An 18,139-nucleotide genomic window follows, 5' to 3' on the forward strand; every position below is an offset into this window, starting at 1 on the left:
TGGACAGGAACTCAGAAGGTGATGGTGGAGATGCTGATATCGCTATGGATGATCCTGTGCCACAAAGTCAGGATACTTATGCTGCTCCGCCAGAGGTTAACCCGGCGAGTCCTCATGTCGATCCACCAAGCCCGCATGCCAATGCTCCAAGTCCAACTGCTGATCTGCCTAGCCCGTCCAAGGCCTCAGATAAACCGGCTAGCCCAAAAGCAACTGATGATGTTGTGATTACTGGGTTTGGCCATACTTCTCCTGGTAATCATGTCGCTTTGTCAAAGCACAGTGCTAAAGTGGAATCTGCTACTGAAGGGAAAGGCAAATGGAAGACTGATCTTTCAAGCTATGCTCAACTCCCCGCTCAAGAACTTCACTCTGGATACCTAAACTGCCTATATACAAGCCGTGACTATGAGGCCGGTTTAGTCAATATGATGAAGGAGCGCTATGAGGTAATTTCCAAACACTTCATAATTTCTTTTTGTACTGTATATCAACTCCAATGTAGCCCCCAAGGGCCGGTTTATCTTTTCAAGATGAACCGGGACTTTAGATAAAAAAGACTTCAACTGGGTAGCCCCCAAGGGCCGGTTGACCTTTTCAAGATGAACCGGGACTTTCTGTTCAAAACTTGCCCTTGTTGAATTCCTTCACCTTTGATTTGTCCGATCAATTACACATTAGCCCCCAAGTGCCAAGATTAATACTTGTATTGAGCCTTGGGACTTTGAATAATAGTCAAAAAGAAGCAATCCGCATTAGCCCCCAAGTGCCAAGTATATAACTTGTTATGTGCTTGGGACTTTGAGAAACAATCTTAACATTTTCATCATCTGTCTTTTTCAGACTGACTTGAGCAACAAGGATGAATTGAAGGGCACCTTAACTGCCATGGAGAAATTAAAGGATGGTTTCAAAAGTGAGCAGGCGGTTTGGGAAACCGAGAAAGCTGCTCTATTAAAGCGGGCTGAAGATGCCGAAGCCGCTCTTAAACCGGTGGCAGATGAGCTAACTGGGCTGAAGCATCAAGTCAATGCTATGACTTCAGCAATATTTGGTAAGTACTCTTTGTAAGAACCGTCCTTAAACATCTTTGAAATTTGTCGGTTTAACAGCCAATTCTTAAACCATTGCAGGTAGCTGCATTGCGCATCTGGGCTCGGATATGCGGATGAAATTAAAAGCAGCCTATACGTTGATAGAACAATTGTACACTGGTGCTCAACGAGTCATCTGTGCGGCCTCCTTCAACAAACCGGCACCAACCTTGATCAAGGATACATTGGCCAAATTATCTATGACCCCGGTCCAGATTGAAGAGGTAAAGCGGTCTGCCGCAAGAGCTGGTGCTTTAACAGCCCTGACTCGGGCCAAAGCTTGGATTGCTGATCTTGATCCGGCAGATATCGCAAAGGGCTATCCTGGTCAACAGGAAGATGGATCAGACTTTGATAATGAAGCCCTCAAAGCCCTGACCAAAGAGATGCGCCCACTAGTAAGCCAATTGGCTGAAGAGGTTGACTTGTCTGTTTATCGATCCAGCTATGACGCAGACAACAAGCGGGTTGACGCAGCTGTGAAAGAAGCACAAAATCTTATCCCTCCAATCCGTAAGCACACCTATGCCCCTGACATTGAACCGTCCAATCTTGTAAGCAATGAAGCTGTCTTCCAAGCCTTAACTAGGATTGATTGGACCACCCTTGACTTCCAGCCACTAGGTGAGGAGGAGGAAGTTGAACCGACGCGAGAGAATCCTTCAACTTCACGTCATTCTGGTGACGAATCATGATCCGGCAGCCGGTTTGATTTTTACAAATAGCATTGTGGGCAACAAACAATTATTCTAGTGGGCATCAAAGCGCTTTGTAGTAGGCTAGTTGAAATACTTTGACCTTTTGCCATCGTGCACTGCTACCTGATATTGTAATCCGGCATGATTGTGGCTATGCTTGCTTTATTTGCCTTTGTCCTTCTTATAAAATCCTGCCTTCTGCATTTGAAACACTTAAACATGTCCTGGCGGTTTACCGCCGGACGGGTTATGATACCCAATACAGAACCAGAATTCTCATAACCAAGGTTATAAAGTAATGAAATATGAAAATATATCATACCTGTGATATTAAATCACTTTTGTTGGTTTACCAACTTTATGTAGTAAGGGTGGTAACCCAAACCTTGAGTGTTTGAAAACGCCCATCGCATTGTGCTAGTGTGTAATAAACCATGCCGAGTTATGATCAACACCGGATGACCATCCTGGCGACTTATAGTCAATGCCAGACCGGATTAAAGGATGCCGGCTCATAATTGATTATGTGCTAACAGCTGATAACTGTTATCCATGCCGGGTTAAGAAACACCGGGTTGATGTAATGACATATAGTCTGGCCGGGTCAAGAGACACCGGTTTAACTTAGAACTTTATCAAAAAGAGATGAAACTTTGCAAAGACAAAAAGCAAATAAAACTTGTTGTCGAGGCTTTTCAAGGGCTGCCAGGCCCAAATTCGAGGCTATTCATGGGCTGCCAGGCCGCTGAGTTAAACCATTTGACAAAGCCTTTTAAGATGGGCCTCCAACTAACCAATCGTCGTTTTAACTTTGACAAGTTCAGGGTCTGTATAAGATTGACTTGTCAAACGTTTGGCGGGTCATGCCAGGATTACCTGGATAGGATTTGCTTACTTGATGAAGGTAGGTTAACCCAGGGTTTTAGGTGAATACACCAGGCTTCCAAGCCGTGGCTCGATAGACAATTACAAGGGTCCTTTCAAACGCTTTGTTGCTTTGCACAAAGAGCCCCCAAGTAACTTTGTGAGCTGTGCTCAATGGGTGCCTATGTTTGAGTTGTGCCTTTAGCAACAATACTCTCTTTGGCCCCTTGGGTGTGAAGCTCCCAAGCTGTATTGTGGCATGATAGCCGGTTTAATGGACAAAACAGGACGTTGCTTTGTAAGCAGAAGCCCCCTTGTAACCAAGAAATATTGGAAGAACGACAGAGGCCCTGCTTGTAGCAAGGATGCCGGTTTATTATATTGATCATAATATATACATTGTCAAAATATGTACATAATGAGAGCCTATGGCTCAGGTATAGTAAGGCCGTAGAAGAGCGATATTCCACGGCCGACGGGTCTCCTCCTCCAATTTGCTTGAGTCTTTGTGCTCGCGAACGTCAATGAGGTAGTATGATCTGTTGTGCAGATTCTTGCTGACCACAAAGGGCCCTTCCCAAGGTGGGGATAACTTGTGCATATCGGTCTGATCCTGGATGAGCCGGAGCACTAAGTCGCCTTCTTGAAAGGTTCTTGTTCTAACCCGGCGGCTGTGATAACGCCGCAGGTCTTGCTGATAAACCGCCGAACGAGCCAACGCCATGTCCCGTTTTTCGTCTAACAGGTCCAGTGCTTCTTGACGTGATTGCTCGTTGTCCGCTTCAACATAATTGGCAACCCGAGGCGAGTCATGATGAATATCACTTGGGAGTACCGCCTCTGCCCCGTAAACCATGAAGAAAGGTGTATAACCTGTAGATCGGTTTGGGGTGGTGTTTATGCTCCATAACACATATGGTAACTCCTCCACCCAACAACCCGGCGTCCGCTTCAAAGGAACCATAACCCGGGGCTTGATACCCTTCAATATTTCCTGATTGGCTCTCTCAGCTTGACCATTAGATTGGGGGTGAGCCACAGATGACACATCAAGCCGGATGTGCTCTCGTTGACAAAAGTCCTCCATCTCGCCTTTGGAGAGGTTCGTGCCATTATCTGTGATAATGCTGTGTGGAAAACCGAAACGGAAGATCACCTTTTTGATGAATTGAACCACCATGGCTGCATCACACTTGCTTACTGGCTCCGCTTCAACCCATTTAGTAAACTTGTCAACCGCCACCAACAGGTGGGTCTTCTTATCTTTGGATCGCTTGAAAGGCCCTACCATGTCAAGCCCCCAAGTAGCAAACGGCCAGGTGATGGGAATCACCCGTAGCTCCTGAGCCGGAACATGAGCTCGTCGTGAAAATTTCTGACAACCGTCGCACCGCCTCACCAAGTCCTCAGCATCCGCATGAGCCGTCAGCCAATAGAAACCATGACAAAAAGCTTTAGCAACCAAGTATTTTGAACCGGCGTGATGACCACAGTCTCCTTCGTGGATCTCTCGTAGAATCTCACGGCCTTCTTCAGGAGAAACACATCGCTGGAACACACCAGAGACACTGCAAAGGTGTAACTCGCCATTGTGAACCACCATGGACTTGGATCGCCGGACTATCTATCTGGCCAAAACTGCATCCTCTGGCAACTCGCCCCGGTTCATATACGCCAGGTATGGAACCGTCCAATCCGGAATAATATGTAAACCGGCCACCAACTGTGCCTCCGGATCAGGAATAGCGAGGTCCTCTTCTGTAGGCAACTGAACTGACGGGTTGTGCAAGACATCTAGAAAGGTATTGGGTGGCACGGGTTTACGCTGAGATCCCAGCCGACTTAGCACATCAGCTGCCTCATTTCTGCGCCGATCAATGTGCTCCACTTGATAACCCTTGAAGTGACCAGCGACAATATCTACCTCTCGTCGGTAAGCCGCCATGAGTGGATCCTTGGAATCCCAAGTAACTGAAACTTGCTGGGCTACCAGATCCGAGTCTCCGAAGCATCGTACCCGGCTTAAGTTCATCTCCTTAGCCACTCGAAGACCATGGAGTAAGGCTTCGTACTCAGCTGCATTGTTAGTACAAGGGAACATTAAGCGAAGAACATAATGAATTTTATCACCTCGAGGGGAAGTAAGGACAACTCCAGCCCCCGAGCCCTCCAATTGCCTGGACCCATCAAAGTGGATAGTCCAGTATGTGCTGTCTAGTTTGTCCTCCGGTATCTGCAACTCTGTCCAATCATTGATGAAATCCACAAGTGCTTGGGATTTGATAGCTGTTCGAGGCATATACTTCAAACAGTGTGGTCCAAGCTCAATAGCCCACTTCGCAACCCGGCCAGTTGCCTCCCTGTTATGGATTATATCCCCCAAAGGAGCAGAACTGACCACTGTAATGGGATGACCTTGAAAATATTGTTTAACCTTCCGACTTGCCATGAAAACCCCATATACCAGCTTCTGCCAATGCGGGTACCTCTGTTTTGAGTCAATGAGCACTTCGCTGATATAATAAACCGGCCTTTGAACCGGGTACTCCTTCCCAGCCTCCTTGCGCCCCACCACAATAGCTACGCTGACAGCCCGGGCATTAGCAGCCACGTATAACAATAGTGGCTCCTTATCAACTGGAGCAGCAAGAACCGGCGGTTCAGCCAACTGCTTCTTCAAGTCCTCAAACGCCGCATCAGCAGCATCGGTCCAGACAAAATTGTCTGTCTTCTTCAACATCTGATACAGAGGGATCGCCTTTTCTCCCAACCTGCTGATAAACCGGCTCAAAGCCGCAATACGACCCGCCAAACGTTGAACGTCATTGATACATGCCGGTTTAGCCAGGGATGTGATAGCCTTGATCTTTTCCGTATTAGCCTCAATGCCCCGGTTGGACACCAGAAAACCCAAGAGTTTGCCAGCCGGTACACCAAAGACGCACTTAGCCGGGTTGAGCATCATTTTATAAACTCTCAGATTGTCAAAGGTTTCTTTCAAATCAGTGATGAGTGTCTCTGCTTTCCTGGACTTCACCACAATAGCATCCACATAAGCATGAACATTGCGCCCAATCTGAGTACGAAGACAATTCTGCACACAGCGCTGATAAGTTTCCTGGGCACTCTTGAGTCCAAAGGGCATAGATACATAACAGAAGGCTCCAAAAGGAGTAATGAAAGTTGTCTTCTCCTGGTCCTTAACTGCCATCTTGATCTGATGATACCCAGAATAAGCATCCGAGAAACTCAAACGCTCACAACCCGCCGTAGCATCAATGATTTGATCAATACGAGGGAGGGCAAAGGGATCAGCTGGGCATGCTTTGTTCAAATCTGTGTAATCCACACACATACGCCAAGTACCGTTTTTCTTAAGTACCAGCACCGGATTAGCCAACCACTCTGGGTGAAATACCTCCACAATAAACCCTGCTGCCAACAGCCGGGATACCTCTTCACCAATGGCCTTGCGCCTCTCTTCATTAAAACGGCGAAGGAACTGCCTGACCGGTTTGAACTTCAGATCAATATTAAGAGTGTGCTCAGTGAGTTCCCTCGGTACACCTGGCATGTCAGAAGGTTTCCATGCAAAGATGTCCCGGTTCTCACGGATGAACTCGATGAGCGCGCTTTCCTATTTCGGATCCAAGTTGACGCTGATGCTGAACTGCTTGGATGAATCGCCAGGAACAAAATCAACCAATTTAGTCTCATCAGCCGATTTAAACTTCAAAGCCGGATCATGCTCTGTAGTTGGCTTTTTTAGAGAAGTCATATCTGCCGGATCAACATTGTCCTTATAAAACTTCAACTCCTCTGTTGCACAAACCGACTCAGCATAAGCCGCATCACCTTCCTCACACTCTAGAGCAATCTTGCGGCTACCGTGAACCGTGATGGTCCCCTTATGACATTGCATCTTGAGCTGCAAATAAACATAACACGGCCTTGCCATGAATTTAGCATAAACCGGCCGTCCAAATAGGGCATGGTACGGACTTCTGATTTTAACCACTTCAAAGGTCAGCGTCTCAGATCTTGAATCATGATCATCACCAAAAACCACCTCCAGAGCTATCTTGCCAACTGGGTAAGCCGATTTACCAGGCACCACACCGTGAAAAACGGTGTTGGACGGTTTAAGATTCTTGTCTATTAACCCCATACGCTGGAAGGTTTCATAATACAAAATATTGATACTGCTCCCTCCATCCATGAGCACCTTGGTAAACTTGTAACCTCCAACCTGCGGTGCAACCACCAAAGCTAGGTGACCCGGATTATCAACCCGGGGAGGATGATCCTCCCGACTCCAAACAATAGGTTGTTCCGACCAGCGCAGATAACGGGGCACAGCCGGTTCAACAGAGTATAATTAGGCACCTTACGTGGACCCTTGAAATCCTTAGGCAGCCGTATGTTACGCAGAGCCGGGGTGAGGCACGGTACCCCCCAAGAACTAAAGGCCAAACCACGTTCAACTGATGCCGCTGGCTGAACCGGAGCAGGTTGATTCTGGTACTGCGCGGCCAACTGTGCTGCTAACTCTGCTTCGCGCCGTGCTCTGCCGTTGTTCACCACATCCTGAGCATTCAAACCGCCGTGCACCGGATTAGGCCCTCGAGGGGCATCACGACGCCGCGCACTGATTGACACGGCCGGTTCGTCCATGTGCCTGCTATAACTCTTGCTCGGACGGGGGGTTGAATGTATTCTGTCTCGGCTGTAGGAGTAAGCCTGCTACTGCACAGCAGCGGTTTGAAGAAGATCCCTGGCCCGTCGTGTCTCAACCGCCGCTAGTGAGTCACCTTCCATCAGAATAGCTGCCAAACGCGACGCTACAACAATCATGTTATCCAAAGGGCTAGAGAAGTGACCTGGTGGCGTTGTTACGTATTGCAGCGGGTTTTCCGTCCGTCGAGGCGGGTCCATCACCCATGGCTGATCCGGCGCTGCTCCAGGTGCCTCGGTCCGGTTTACCGCTGCCGGATTACTGGGCCCGGCTCCTGGCGTATTAAAGAGATTCATACCCTCGTAAACCGACGGCAGACGAGACCGGTATTTCCTTCTCATCACTTCGTTTGACGCATTCTGATCCAAGATAAGCCGGTAATTCTGCGCCTGGATCTGCTGCGATTGGGCATCTGAAGCAGCTCGCTCTTCAGCCATCCTGTCCTCCTCAGCCGCCAAATCTGCCTTGGCCTGAATTATCTGATCCTTTAACTTTGTAACATCCGCATTATGCTGATCTTGGGTCTCCGAGGTGACTGCCGTGGTCAACAATGTCATCAAAGCGTCCAACAGACCAGCAAGAACTTGAGCCGGCTGGCGCGCCGGCCTCCTGACGCGGCTGCCGATCCGGAGATCATTGCTGCTGTAGATGAAGATTGCACGGTGGGCTGCGTACCGTCCATGAAGATTGCAACCCGGTTTCGCGGTTCGAAGGGGCCTAGAATACTATCGCCATCGGAATATCCCCCAATCCGGCCATCTAGCAATTGGTACAGCGACTCGGTTTCGCCAGTGGACGATTCACCATCTGAGTAGATGGCTGTCACACCGTCGGACACCGGTTCAGACTCCGCACCCTGGATGAATCCTATGAACGCACGCTTCATGGCAGGCTGAACCCGGGCAGGGCTTGCACGCTGAGCCGCTTCGACGAGGTCGGTGGAGATGTCCGACTCAGTGCCCGGTTCGCCGATCTTGCCGATGAAAACGTGAATTCCGCCGAAGGGGACTTGGTACCCGTACTCGATTGAGCTGGCCTCGGGGCCCCAGCTTGCGTCATCGATGTAGAGCTTGCCGCGACGACTCTTGGTCATCCGGCCAACCGCGTACCCTTTGAGTCCTTCAAAGTTGCCCTTTAAGAACTCGAAACCATCGTGCAATAGCCCCACGGTGGGCGCCAACTGTCGTGGAATTAACACGTCAGATGTCCTAGCAGAAGGACTTAGTCGTGGAGCCATCACAACGAGATTAGCTTAAAGGGGTTAAACCGGACAAGGAACACGAGAGTTTTATACTAGTTCGGCCCCTTGCGATGAAGGTAAAAGCCTATGTCTAGTTGTGATGGGATTATTGGGGTTTCGATGACCAGGGAGCGAATACGCTTTGCCTGATTCTTGAGTTCTTGTTCTCTTCCCCTGAACCGCCGCCGGGTCGTCCCTTTATATACACAGGTTGACGCCCGGCCGGTTTACAGAGTCCCGAGGCCGGCTCATACAAGTGTCTGGCTCGGTCTCTTCCTTTCCCTTACTTACAATACAAGTTATACGACTATGGCGGTTTACAATTATGGGCCCTAACTCGCCTTTGGGCTCTGGGCCTCTAAGCTTTAATAGTAGAGCGCCATCTTCTTTGTCTTCGTGAACTTCAATATAGATGAGCGTGAACCGGCCCCTCCTGGGCGGTTTACACTCAGTAGTTATATTCTCAACACATATCCGGCCCCCAAGTTGCAAACGGCCAAGTGATTGGAATCATCCTCAATTCCTGGGCCGGAACATGAGCTCGGCGTGAAAACTTTTGACAGCCATCGCACTTCCTGACCAGATCCTCCGCATCAGCATGAGCTGTTAACCAGTAAAAACCGTGTCGGAAAGCCTTAGCCACCAAAGATTTTGAACCGGCATGATGACCACAATCTCCTTCGTGGATTTCATGCAAGATCTCACAGCCTTCTTCAGGAGAAACGCAACGCTGAAACGCCCCTGAGACACTTCAATGATGTAACTCGCCATTGACAATAGTCATGGACTTGGATCGCCGGATTATCTGTCTGGCCAGAATTTCGTCCTCGGGTAACTCGCCCCGGGTCATATACGCCAGATACGGCACTGTCCAATCAGGGATAGAATGAAGAACCGCCACCAATTGAGCCTCCGGATCAGGAACAGCCAGATCCTCCTCCGCTGGTATCTTGACCGACGGATTATGCAAAACATCAAGAAAAACATTGGGCGGCACCGGTTTACGCTGGGATCCGAGCTGGCTTAAAGCATCCGCTGCCTCATTCTTGCGCTGATCAATGTGCTCGACCTGGTAACCCTTGAAGTGACCGGCAATGATATCCACCTCACACCGATAAGCCGCCATGAGTGGATCCTTAGAGTCCCACGTACCAGAGACTTGCTGAGCCACTAAATCGGAGTCGCCAAAGCAACGTACCCGGATTAAGTTCATCTCCTTAGCCATCCGAAGACCGTGGAGCAAGGCCTCATATTCAGCTACATTGTTAGTACAGGGAAACATTAAGCGGAGAACATAACAAAATTTGTCACCTCGAGGGGAAGTAATAACCACTCCAGCCCCCGAGCCCTCCAATTGTCTGGATCCATCAAAGTGAATAGTCCAGTATGTGTTATCCGGTTTTATCCTCCGGTGCCTGTAACTCTGTCCAGTCATTGATAAAATCCACAAGCGCTTGGGGCTTGATAGCAGTGCGAGGCATATATTTTAGCCCGTGAGGTCCAAGCTCAATATCCCACTTAGCAACCCGACCAGTCGCCTCCCTGCCTGAATGATATCTCCCAATGGAGCGGAACTGACCACAGTAATAGGATGGCCCTAAAAGTATTGCTTAAGCTTCCGGCTTGGCATAAAAACTCCATATACTAGCTTCTGCCAATGCGGGTATCTCTGGTTTGATTCGATAAGCACCTCGCTGATGTAATAAACCGGCCGCTGAACCCGATATTCCTTACCTGCCTCCTTGTGCTCCACCACAATGGCCACGCTGACAGCCCGGGCGTTAGCAGCCACGTATAACAGCAATGGTTCCTCATCAATGGGGGCAGCAAGAACGGGCGGTTCGGCTAACTGCTTCTTCAGATCCTCAAACGCCGCATTAGCGGCATCACTCCAGACGAAGTTGTCTGTCTTCTTCATCATCTGATATAGAGGGATCGCCTTCTCTCCCAACCGGCTGATAAACCGGCTAAGCGCTGCAATACGACCCGCCAGTCGTTGAACATCATTGATACACGCCGGTTTAGCCAGGGACGTAATAGCCTCGATCTTTTCCGGATTAGCTTCAATGCCCCTGTTAGACACCAGAAAACCCAAGAGCTTGCCTGCCGGTACACCAAAAACAAACTTGGCCGGATTAAGCATCATCTTATAAACCCTCAGATTATCAAAAGTTTCCTTCAAATCAGCTATTAGCGTTTCTGCTTTCCTGGACTTCACCACGATATCATCCACATAAGCATGAACGTTGCGTCCAATCTGATTATGAAGGCAATTCTGCACACATTGCTGATAAGTCGCCTGGGCACTTTTGAGCCCAAAAGGCATAGATACATAGCAGAAGGATCCAAAGGGAGTTACAAAAGCCTTGTTCTCCTGGTCCTTAACTTCCATTTTGATATGATGATAACCCGAATAAGCATCCAGAAAACTCAACCGCTCACAACCCGTCGTCGCATCAAGATTTGATCAATACGGGGGAGGGCAAAGGGATCAGCTGGACAAGCCATGTTCAAATCTGTGTAATCCACACACATACGCCAGGTGCCGTTCTTTTTTAGTACCAGCTCCGGGTTAGCCAACCACTCAGGATGAAAAACCTCCACAATAAACCCTGCTGCCAAGAGCCGGGCTACCTCTTCACCAATTGCCTTGCGCCTCTCTTCATTGAAGCGGCAGAGAAACTGCTTGACCGGTTTAAACTTGGGATCGATATTCAGAGTGTGCTCAGCGAGTTCCCTCGGTAGACCTGGCATGTCAGAAGGTTTCCATGCAAAGATGTCCCGGTTCTCACGGATGAACTCGATGAGCGCGATTTCCTATTTCGGATCCAAGTTCACGCTGATGCTAAACTGCATGGATGAATCGCCAGGAACAAAATCAACCAACTTAGTTTCATCATCCGATTTAAACTTCAAAGCCGGATCATGCTCTATAGTGGGTTTCTTCAAAGAAGTCATATCCGCCGGATCAACATTGTCTTTATAGAATTTTAACTCCTCTGTTGCACAAACCGGCTCAGCATAAGCCGCATCACCTTCCTCGCATTCCAAAGCGACCTTTCGGCTTCCGTGCATTGTGATGGTCCCCTTGTGACCCGGCATCTTGAGCTGCAGATAAACATAACACGGCCTTGCCATGAACTTAGCATAAGCCGGCCGTCCAAACAGGGCATCGTACGGACTCCTGATTTTCACCACTTCGAAAGTCAATGTTTCTGACCTTGAATCATGATCATCTCCAAAAGTAACCTCCAGAGCTATCTTACCGACCGGGTAGGACGATTTACCAGGCACCACACTGTGAAAAACAGTGTTCAACGGTTTAAGATTCTTATCCGTCAACCCCATACGCCGGAAGGTTTCATAATACAAGATGTTGATACTGCTCCCTCCATCCATGAGCACCTTGGTGAACTTATAACCTCCAACCTGCGGTGCTACCACCAACGCCAGATGACCTGGATTATCAACCCGGGGCGAATGATCTTCTCGACTCCACACAGTAGGCTGTTCAGACTAGCGCAGATAACGGGGCACCGCCGGTTCAACGGAATTCACTGCCCTTTTATGAAGCTTCTGATCGCGTTTGCACAGGCTAGTAGTGAAGACATGATACTATCCACTATTCAACTGCTTCGGGTGACTCTGATAACCCGACTATTGTTGTTGCTGATTCCCCTGTTGATTATAACCTCCTTGGTTTCCCTGATTGCCTTGATTGCCCTGTCCACCTTGATTACCTTGAAACCCTGAACCGGAGTTACCTCCACCATAACCCGGCCCATGAAACCCGGGTCCTGAACCGTCGGACGGTCCATGATCATACCGGAAGAGATCTGAGTTTTTGAACCCCCGCATAATAAAGCAATCCTTCCAGAGGTGCGTAGCTGGCTTCTCTTGCGTCACGTGCTTTGGGCAAGGCTTATTTAACAGGCGCTCCAGATTCATACCTGATCCTCCACTCCACGGGGGCGGTTTACCTTACGACGCTCACCATTACCCTGTACGCTGGTGTTAGCCACAAAATCCAAACTATTGTCTGCTTTACGCTTACCATTGTTCCCATGGCCCGCCTGGTTGTGTTGTTGTCCTTTCGCAACACCGTTCTTCTTTCCCTTCCCCGGCTTCTCATCGTCAGACTCGGGATCCTTGGTACTATCAGAATTAGCATACTTAATCAAAGCTGCCATAAGTGTTCCCATGTCATTGCAGTGACGCTTGAGTCGTCCCAACTTCAACTTCAGCGGCTTAAACCGGCAATTGCCTTCTAATGTTATGACTGCCGAATCAGCATTGATGTGGTCCGATGAATGCAGGATTTCCAAAACCCGGCGCACCCAATGAGTTGTTGATTCGCCTTCTTCTTGGACACAGGCGGCCAGATCCACAATTGACATGGGTTGCTTGCACGTGTCCTTGAAATTTGTTATAAACTGGGCCTTCAACTCGGCCCATGACCCAACGGAGTTAACGGGCAAACTCTTTAACCAAGTGCGAGCCGTTCCATCCAACATCATGGTGAAGTACTTCGCACACGCCGCTTCATCCACATCCAGCATCTCCATTGCCATCTCATAACTCTCAATCCATGACTCGGGGGGTAAATCGGCGGTGTAATTAGGCACCCTATGCGGGCCCTTGAAATCCTTGGGTAACCGCACATTAATTGTGTAGGGCCGGGGTGAGACACAGCACCCCCAAGAGCTGAAAGCAAGTCCTTGTTCCACTGACATCGTCGGTCGAACCGGAGTAGGTTGATGATTCGCGTACTGCGCTGCTGACTCTTGCTCCCAACGCGCTCTACCATTATCCACCACATCCTGAGCATTTGCACCACCGCGCCGGATTAGGCACTCGAGGGGCATCACGGTTCTGCGCACTGCTTGACACAGCCGGTTCATCAATGTGCCTGCTGTAACTCTTGCTCGGGCGAAGGGTTGAATGAATTCTGTCCCGGCTATACGAATAGGCCTGCTGCTGCACCATAGCGGTTTGAAGAAGATCCTTGGCCCGCTGCGTCTCAACCGCCACTGGAGACTCGCCCTCCATTGGAATAGCTGCCAATCGAGACACTGCAGCAATCATGTTATCCAGAGGGGTGGAGAAGTGACCCGACGGGGGCGACATGTACTGCGGCGGGTCATCTGTTCGTCGAGGCGGGTCCGTCACCCGTGATGGATTTGGCGCTCCTGTCCCAGGTGCTTCAGTCCGGTTTACTGCTGCCGGATTACTGGGTCCTGCCCCTGGCGTATTGAAGAGATTAATTGCTTCGTAAACCGGCAGTAGATGAGACCGATGCCTCCTCCTCAACACGTCATTCAAAGCGTTCTGATCCAGCATGAGCCGGTAATTCTCTGCCTGAATCCGCTGTGACTGGGCATCTAAAGCGGCCCGCTCATCAGCCATCCTGGTTTCCTCAGCCGCCAAGTCCTCCTTGGCCTGAGTTATCTGATCTCGCAGCTTTGTGACCTCCGCATTATTCCGATCTTGAGTCTCCGGGGTGACTGCTGTGGTCAACAATGTCGTCCAGGCATCCAATAAACCGGACAGAACTTGAACCGGCCGGCGCGCGGGGCCTCCTGCCCCGGCTGCCGTTCCGCAAGTCATTGCTGCTGCCGTTGAAGATTGCAACGTGGGCTGTGTACCGGCCATGAAGATCGCAACCCGGTTTGGCAGTCCAAGGGGGTCCGGAATACTGTCGCCATCGGAACAGCCCTCGAACCGGACATCTTGTAGTTGGTACAGCGACTCGGTCTCGCCGGTGGATGATTCGCCATCAGAATAAACGACCGTCTCACCATCAGACACCGGTTCAGATCCCGCGCCATGGGTGAATCCCAGGAACGCACGCTTCATGGCAGGATGAACCCGGGCAGGGCTTGCACGCTGAGCCGTCTCGACGAGGTTGGTGCAGATGTCCAGCTCAGGGCCCGGTTTGCCGATCTTGCCGATGAAGACGTGAATTCCTCCAAAGGGGACCCGGTACCCATACTCGATTGAGCCGGCCTCGGGGCCCCAGCCTGCATCGTCGATGTAGAGTTTGCCGCAACGACTCTTGGTCATCCGGCCCACTGCGTATCCCTTGAGACCTTCAAAGTTGCCCTTTAAGAACTCGAAACCATCGTGTGATAGCCCCACGGTGGGCGCCAACTATCGTGGAAACGTCACGGCAGATGTCCTAGTGAGAGGACTTAGTCGTGGAGCCATCGCAACAAGATTAGCTTAAAGGGGTTAAACCGAACAAAGGACACGGGGAGTTTATACTGGTTCGGCCCCTTGCGGTGAAGGTAAAAGCCTACGATCCAGTTGTGGTGGAATTGATGGGGTCTCGATGAGCAGGGAGCGAATCCGCTTTTCCTATCTCTTGAGTTGTTGTTTCTTGTCCCTGAATCGCCACCGGGTCGTCCCTTTATATACGCAGGTTGACGCCCGGCGGTTTACAGAATACCGAGGCCGGCTCATACACGTGTCCGGCTCGGTTTCTACCTTTCCCTATCTTACAACACAAGTTACCTATCTCATGGCGGTTTATGTTTATGGGCCCTAATCCGCCCTTGGGCTCTGGGCCTCTAAGCCTCTGTAGTAAAGCGCCATATTCCTTGTCTTCATGGGCTTCAATACGGATGAGCATAACCCGGCCCCTCCTGGGCGGTTTATACTCAGTAGTTATATCCCAACACCTTCTATCACAGATCCGAAGGCAAGATATTCGTTGCTAAGAATGGATCCTTTCTAGAGAAGGAGTTTCTCTCGAAAGAAGTGAGTGGGAGGAAAGTAGAACTTTATGAGGTAACTGTACCTGCTCCCTTATTGGAAAGTAGTTCATCACAGAAACCAGTTTCTGTGACGCCTACACCAATTAGTGAGGAAGTTAATGATATTGATCATGAAACTTCAGATCAAGTTACTACCGAACCTCGTAGGTCAACCAGAGTAAGATCCGCACCAGAGTGGTACGGTAATCCTATTCTGGAGGTCATGTTACTTGACCATGGCGAACCTACGAACTATGAGGAAGCAATGATGAGCCCAGATTCTGCTAAATGGCTTGAGGCCATGAAATCTGAGATGGGATCCATGTATGAGAACAAAGTGTTGGAGAACGTAGTAATTTCAAAAAAAATCCTATGCACACGGAAGATCATGGTGATGCATAGCAACGAGAGGGGAGAGTGTGTCCACGTACCCTCATAGACCGAAAGCGGAAGCGTTAGCACAACGCGGTTGATGTAGTCGTACGTCTTCATAACCTGACCGATCCAAGTACCGAACGTATGACACCTCCGAGTTCAGCACACGTTCAGCTCGATGATGTCCCACGAACTCCGATCCAGCAGAGCTTTGCGGGAGAGTTCCGTCAGCACGACGGCGTGATGACGGTATTGATAATGCTACCGACGCAGGGCTTCGCCTAACCACCGCTACGATATTACCGAGGTGGAATATGGTGGAGGGGGGCACCGCACATGGCTAAGAGATCAATGATCAATATTGTGTCTAGAGGTGCCCCCTGCCCCTGTATATAAAGGATCAAGGGGGAGGGGGCGGCCGGCCAGGAGGAGGCGCGCCAGGGAGGAGTCCTACTCCCACCGGGAGTAGGACTCCCTCCTTTTCCTAGTTGGAGTAGGAGGGGGAAGGAAGGGAGAAAGGAGAGGAAGGAAAGGGGGCGCCCCCCCCCCCCCCGTCCTTGTCCTATTTGGACTAGAGGGGGAGGGGGCGTGCGGCCTACCCTGGCTAACCCCCGGTACTCCGGTATATGCCCGAAACCACCCGAAACCATTCCGGTGTCTGAACATAGTCATCCAATATATCGATCTTTATGTCTCGACCATTTCGAGACTCCTCGTCATGTCCGTGATCATATCCGGGACTCCGAACTACCTTCGGTACATCAAATCACAAAAACTCATAATACCGGTCGTCACCGAACTTTAAGCGTGCGGACCCTACGGGTTCGAGAACTATGTAGACATGACCGAGACACATCTCCGGTCAATAACCAATAGTGGAACCTGGATGCACATATTGGCTCCCACATATTCTACGAAGATCTTTATCGGTCAAACCGCATAACAACATACGTTGTTCCCTTTGTCATCGGTATGTTACTTGCCCGAGATTCGATCGTCGGTATCTCAATACCTAGTTCAATCTCGTTGCCGGCAAGTCTCTTTAATCGTTATGTAATGCATCATCCCGCAACTAACTCATTAGTCACATTGCTTGCAAGGCTTATAGTGATGTACATTACCAAGAGGGCCCAGAGATACCTCTCCGACAATCAGAGTGACAAATCCTAATCTCGAAATACGCCAACTCAACAAGTACCTTCAGAGACACCTGTAGAGCACCTTTATAATCACCCAGTTACGTTGTGACGTTTGGTAGCACACAAAGTGTTCCTCCGGTAAACGGGATTTGCATAATCTCATAGTCATAGGAACATGTATAAGTCATGAAGAAAGCAATAGCAACATACTAAACGATCAAGTGCTAAGCTAACGGAATGGGTCAAGTCAATCACATCATTCTCTAATGATGTGATCCCGTTAATCAAATGACAACTCATGTCTATTGCTAGGAAACTTAACCATCTTTGATTCAATGAGCTAGTCAAGTAGAGGCATACTAGTGACATTATGTTTTTCTATGTATTCACACATGTACTACGTTTCCGGTTAATACAATTCTAGCATGAATAATAAACATTTATCATGAAATAAGAAAATAAATAATAACTTTATTATTGCCTCTAGGTCATATTTCCTTCAGTCTCCCACTTGCACTAGAGTCAATAATCTAGTTCACATCACCATCTGATTTGACACCAATATTCACATATGTATGTGATTAATACCCATAGTTCACATCGTCATGTGATCAACACCCAAAGGGTTTACTAGAGTCAATAATCTAGTTCACATCGCTATGTGATTAACACCCAAAGAGTACTAAGGTATGATCATGTTTTGCTCGTGAGAGAAGTTTAGTCAACGGGTCTGTCACATTTAGAGCCGTATGTATTTTGCAAATATTCTATGTCCACAATGCTCTGCACAGAGCTACTCTAGCTAATTACTCCCACTTTCAATATGTATCCAGATTGAGACTTAGAGTCATCTGGATCGGTGTAAAAGCTTGTACCGATGTAACTCTTTATGACGGGCTCTTTTATCAGCTCCATAATCGAGAAATATTTCCTTAGTCCTCACTAAGGATATTCTTGACCGCTGTCCAGTTATCTACTCTTAGATCAAAATTGTACTCCCTTGCCAAACTCAGAACAAAGTATACAATAGGTTTGGTACACAGCATTGCATACTTTATAGAACCTATGACTGAGGCATAGGGAATGACTTTTCATTCTCTTTCTATTTTCTGCCATGGTCGGGTTTTGAGTCTTACTCAACTTCACACCTCGCAACACAGGCAAGAACTCCTTCTTTGACTGTTCCATTTTGAACTACTTCAAAAACTTATCAAGGTATGTACTCATTGAAAAATCTTA

This window comes from Aegilops tauschii, chromosome 2, assembly GCF_002575655.3.
Source record: "Aegilops tauschii subsp. strangulata cultivar AL8/78 chromosome 2, Aet v6.0, whole genome shotgun sequence".
NCBI lineage: Eukaryota > Viridiplantae > Streptophyta > Magnoliopsida > Poales > Poaceae > Aegilops > Aegilops tauschii.